Genomic DNA, 6,350 nt, shown 5'->3' on the forward strand with positions numbered 1-6,350 from the left:
TAATAATAATAAAATAAAATAAAAATACAAAAATTAGCCAAGCATGGTGGTGCACACCTGTAGTCCCAACTTCTTGACAGACTGAGGCATAAGAATTGCTTGAAACTGGGAAGCAGAGGTTGCAGTGAGCCGACATGGCGCCACTGCACTCCAGCCTGGGTGACAGAGCGAGACTGTTTCAAAAATAAAAAAGAAAAGAAAGAAAAGACTATAAGATCCATGATGGCGGGGACACACATTCCCCGCATCTCACACAGCACAGGGCCTGAACATAATGACTCTAAATACATTTTTAAAAATAAACGAAGACCATGTGGTTTAATTACACCCTTTTAACTTGAGCTGTACCTTACTCGTTCATTCAATCATTTATCGAACGCACTCTGCTGCTGGCAATGTGCCCCACTGCAGTGTGACTGTGTGGATTTAAATAACCTTCCGTGACTACCTATAAACAAAATAACTGGTGACTGACGCAGGGAATTAAAAGCAAGGAGAGATTCCTCAACATATTAATGAGAAAGTTAGCTAAGAAATAAAGGGCTTCTCTGTTCCCATCCCAGAGGCTTCTGATAGGCAGCATTCTAATAAAAGTTGCTTTAACCGGCTTCACACTTTCAAAGCCAAAATTAACACCATAGAACGGAAGGCCCCAAATAAATTCAGAAGGTAAGACCCGAGCAAGGGAGGGACTTGGATTTACTCATGAAAAGGAAATCTCAAAGCCCTCTTCAGTCTCAAACTGGCTCACTCCACCCTCTCTTAACCACCTCTTCGATCCGTCACCTCCCTTTGGGGACCCCGCCAGGTCCCTCAGGGCCAGCCACTCCTCAGCCCCTCCTTCAGGTGAAACCATTCTCAAATTAAATCACAAAGAGGAGCAGCCAGTCTGCAATGATCTGTGTTTATTTAGTAAATGGGTTGATTGCCCTCATTTGTGGAGATTAAGGGTTAATTTCCCAATGCAAAGAGAACCGATTTCTCCAAAAGCAGCCGCAGATAATTAAGTGGAAAAAACAAAATTCAAATACCTCTCCCCACCCCGACCCCTACCACCCTGCCCCTTCCCATCCAGTTTTGGCCTCTCGGTGGCCTCTCCTGCAAGGTAGCCACAGGCTCTGGGTTCACTGAGGCTCTGAGGAAGGATTTGGTAAACAAAGGCTTAGGAATTCTTTAGGCCCCTCTAAGCTGACATCTGGCAAATTCGAGATCACATAACAGTTTCTCTCTCCCCCCCCCTCTTCTGGCTTTGAAAGGCAAATGTTTTGAGGTTTGTGTTCTCTCCCATTCACAGGGTTTTTAATCAAGTGGAGTCAAACCACTTTGTCTACACCTTAATTGAAGAGCCTGGCTCTAGAGCTTAAAGTACTATTTAGAATAATAAGGAGGAGGCAGGGAAAGGGAGAGAAGGAAAGGCTGCTAAGTGGAAATGTGAAAGGCTAGAAAAGCGATGGGCAAGTGGCCTTTCAGGGAACACTCAGGGTATTGCGTGCCCAGCCTTCTCAGCACAAGTGGGCACAGGCTGTGAGCTGCTGGGCCTGGCTGCTGCGCTGCCATCAGAACCTGGGAAGACAAGAAAGTCCCTACTTGGAAAGTCCTAGCTTAGGCGAGGAACTCCCAGATAGAGCCATAGGCTATCAGAGCAGAGCCGGATAACAAAGCCCAGTTTCTACCATTTACAGATGCAGACGAAGCCTCAAGAGGTGCACTGACTTGCCGGAGAACAAGGGGTTAGTGGTTGGACCAAGACCCCAAGAATTCTCATTTCCCTGGCTGTAACTGAAGTCTTTCTCTGTTCCTCTGGAGAGAGAAATGCACTACATCCATCTCAAAACAAATTTTCATACACTTGGGAAGACAGTTAAATGACTTCATATATTTTTCCAAGAGAAACAAACTTTCAACTTGTCTTCTCATCAGCTACTTTGGATCCTGACTGCACAGTAGACTCACTCGAGGAGCTTTTAAACAGACCCTCTAGGAGTGGGGCCCAGAAAGTAGGCTTTTTAAAAAGTAAATCTCTCTACAACTACCTTCCACCACCCCTTTGAGAGTCACCTTTTTAACTTCTTTGGGTTACTCTTCATACTGGTTCCTTCACGCCGCTTCATTTACTTTCTGCATGCCAAATTTATGTGTTTAATTTAAAAGCAATAGTAGGGCCAGGCACAGTGCTACATCCTAGTAATCCCAGTGCTTTGGGAGGCCAAGGTGGGAGAATCACTTGAGCCCAGGAGTTCAAGTCCAGCCTGGGCAACAAAGAGAGACCTTGTCTCTACAAAAAAAATTTAAAAATTAGCCAGACATGGTGGCATGCGCCTGTAGTCCCAGCTACTGGGAGGCTGAGGCGGGAGGATCAATTGAGCCCAGAGAGTTCCAGGCTACAGTGAGCTACGATGGCACCACTGCACTCCAGCCTGGGTGACGGAGCAAGACCCTGTCTCTAAACACAAATAAGTTAAAACAATAGCAGTGATTGTTGACGCATGATTAGCTTGTGGTCCGTTGTGATTCTCAAGTCTTTTGTCCCGAGCTAGCCTTTCACCATCCTGTTTCTCTGCAATGTATAGGTCTTTATTTTCATTGAACTTCATCTGACTGATGAATTGCACAATCTAATTCAACAAATTGAACGTCTACCTTGTGAAAGACGAGGGAGAAAAATAAGACATAGTTCCTACTCTCAAAGACCTTTCAAATAAATAGGTGGGGTAAGAAAGCACCAAAATAACTGAAATACAAGACAGAATACAGTAATATCAAAGAAAAGTGGCAAAAGAAACTGACTTTTGATGAGTACCTACCATGAGCCACACACGTTGTGATAAAATTAGGATTAGGCTTGGCTGTGAGGCGTTGGAAAATCTAAAACAATGTTGGCTAAAACATGGTCAAAATTTATTTTGTTCTCATATTTGAGAAATCCAGAGGGAGTCCATCCCAGACTAGCATGGTGCACATCTGTGTTAGAGACTCAGGCCCCTTTTCTCTTTTGCTCCTTTCCCAATGTCACCTCATGGTCCACAACAGCTTGTGCAGTTGCAGCTGTCAGGAGGAGGGAAGAAGGGTAGTTCCCACTCCCTTTAAGTTGCACACAACACTTTTGCTGACACCCCATGGCCCGGGCTCAGTGGATCCCAAAAGGGAGGCTGGAAAATTAGATCTTTATTCCAGTTGGTCATATGTCCATCTGACGACTGAGGGCTTTATTACTACGGAAGAAGAGGGGAACAGATATTGGGGACAACTAGTAGCCTCCACACCATGTTAAGAACTTTAGATTCTTCAGTGCACTTATTTCTCAAAACAACCCAAAAGAAAGATGTCTCCCCAGCCTTTACAGATAATTCCTATCTGGAAACACTTTTGCAATCACAGTCAACTCAATGTCAGTTGCAGCCCTGGGAGGTATATTCTCAAATTCTTTATCCAGGCCATTGAGCAAGAAGAAGGTGGTTGCAAGACCCAGCCTTGTTAATCAGCCTTTAGTGGATACCTCTCCTAGACTGGTGCTGATCCTCTGTGGTCAGCCTTCTGCCACTGTGGACACATTCTCCAGGAGAAAGTCGGAAGAGATGTGTGTTTTCACCCTTTTCTAAGCCTTGTACTGTGGTTAGTAAGGTTCTCTCTAGTAACAGACAAGGAGTCAGACGGCTTCATTCATAGGGATGGTAGAATTCTGAGGAAAGGAAGCAGCCAGGAAACAGCTCTCAGGACTCGGTCTTTTTGTCTTCTCCTTCTGAAACAGGTGTTCCCTCTCTCCTTCCTTCCTTTCTCCTTTGTTTCTTTCCTTCCTTCCTTCATATTTTTCCACTATAAAGGCCGCTGCTCTCCCGTCTCTCCTTCCTCTGCTCCTGCTGCCACCATCTAATTGCTGTCTCTACTCACTTCACTGCCTCACAGCTCTTGCTTCCTTCAAGCTTCTACTGCTTCCTGGTTTCTGCTCGTTCCCTTCTCGCTGAATGCTTCCCAGCTTCTGCCAGCATATTTTACACTCAGAACCCCAAATGAAAGCATCCAATTAGTTGGCCTCTCTGTATCCAGCAGGCACAACTGTTGGACCGAGGTCTCAAGCCAGACAACCTCATGGCTGGGTCACATCGTCTACTCCAGACTCAATCCTCTGAGGACAGGATTCATGTGGCACAAGGTACACAAATGGCAAGGTCAGTCTAAGGAAATGCTATGAAGCGAACTGTGGAAGTAGCAGCTGTTGCATTTCAGAATAGCCACTGTGACCTTGTTGAGACTCATAAATAAGGTCCCAGACCCAACATCACACCATGCAACGACATTTATCCAACCATCTCTCTCTCTCTCACACACACACACATACACACACACACATTCACACCCCTCACACATGACACATGTCACACTCCCTTATGGTTCTCATTATTTCCATCCTTCAGTTCAAAAAGTAATCAACTAGAGTGAAAACTTTATGCAAAACTAAAGGCATCAAGCTGGGCACAGTGTCTCAGGCCTATAATCCCAGCACTTTGGGAGGCCGAGGCGGGTGGATCACCTGAGGTCAGGAGTTCAAGACCAGCCTGGCCAACATGGCGAAACCCCATCTCTACTAAAAATACAAAAATTAGCTGGGCGTGGTGGCAGGCGCCTATAATCCCAGCTGAGGCAAGAGAATCACTTGAGCCCAGGAGGCAGAGGTTGCAGTGAGCCGAGATGGCGCCATTGCACTTCAGCCTGGGCGATAAGAGCAAAACCCCATCTCAAAAACAAAAACAAACAAACAAACAAAAAAACTAAAGGCATCCTAAAGGCATCCTATAAGGTATCAGTAACATAATGTACTGCTGTGGAATACAAGCCTGGTTCAGTGGTTCCCAAACTTGACTAATTCCAAAGAATCATCGAGTGAGTGTTTAAAAATTAAATCCCCAAGTCCCCCACCAGGGATTCTGACTCAACATATCTGAAGTAGGGCTCAGGCCTCAGAAAATTTTTTTCTTTTTTCTTTTATTTACTCCTTAGGTGATTCTGATGACCAGCCAGGCTTGGACTCCACTGCTCAAGTTCCATGTTTACCCTTCCAGAGGATTCCCTTGAAGCTTTCATTACTACCTTGAGTCTGGTTCCTACAGCTTCTCCTCCTAGCTCTCTGCTTGATAAAATTATCTTACTGGGAGAGCCTGATATACAACAAGTTTCCCACTTGCCCTAGGGGGCAGGAGTAGGGCTCCCAAATCTCCCAATCTAAATGCCCACTAGTGCAGTTTCAGAAATGGAATTAAATTGTTCCTTAGGTAACTAGAGAAAATTAACAGATTCTTCCAACTTGGTTTGAAACCTGAATTAGGTGCAATGTTCAAGGGGTCATCACTAACCTGGACTTGATATATCCCAGCCTAGAAATTCTGGGGTTTCTCTAAATTTTGGAATAGCTTTTTATCAGACATATAAAAGAAGATACATTAGTGTTTATCATAAAAGACATCAGGTAGCAGTGCAGTATGAAGTGGAAAATGTTATATAGACCTAAGCTTTAGTTCAGGCTGGCTACTATGGAAAGGAAGTTATAACTTGGACTGCACAGGATTGTTGTGAAATTAGAGATACTGTACCTAAAGCACTTGGAACTTTATAAATGGTAGTCATTGTATTTAGAAAATAACTATTTTTGAGGCCGGGCGCAGTGGCTCACACCTGTAATCCCAGCACTTTGGGAGGCCGAGGCAGGCAGATCACGAGGTCAGGAGATGGAGACCATCCTGGCTACCACGGTGAAACCCCATCTCTACTAAAAATACAAAAGAAAAATTAGCCAGGCGCAGTGGTGGGCACTTGTAGTCCCAGCTACTAAGGAGGCTGAGGCAGGAGAATGGCGTGAACCCGGGAGGCAGAGTTTGCAGTGAGCCAAGATCAGGCCATTGCACTCCAGTCTGGGCGATAGAGCGAGACTCCGTCTCAAAACAAACAAACAAACAAACAAACTATTTTTGATGCTTAAACTAATCTGAAGAACTTATTAGTTCTAGCACACCGAGTGGCACACCAGGGCAAGCTCTTAGGGGCTTGTGGAGCTGATTACGTGCATCTTTTCCAAACACTAAGGTCAGTGACATCATATTGGCTTGAAATCAGCTATGGTAGCATTATTTACACCACGGAAATTGGCAAATGTACAGATCAGGGCTTTTTTTCCTGGAGAGTCGATTGTTAAACATTTACCAGCATACCACTATAAAAAATTACAACCTCAGCAAAGAGCCAAAGCCCCAAAATATGCAGCTAACTTGGCCTTTTATTTGATCCCTAAGATTTGTATCCATATAACTAGACCAAGATTCTGCCCTGATGATTTTTTGCCTATGGATCACACAGCATTT

This window comes from Gorilla gorilla, chromosome 11, assembly GCF_029281585.2.
Source record: "Gorilla gorilla gorilla isolate KB3781 chromosome 11, NHGRI_mGorGor1-v2.1_pri, whole genome shotgun sequence".
Taxonomy (NCBI): Eukaryota; Metazoa; Chordata; class Mammalia; order Primates; family Hominidae; genus Gorilla; species Gorilla gorilla.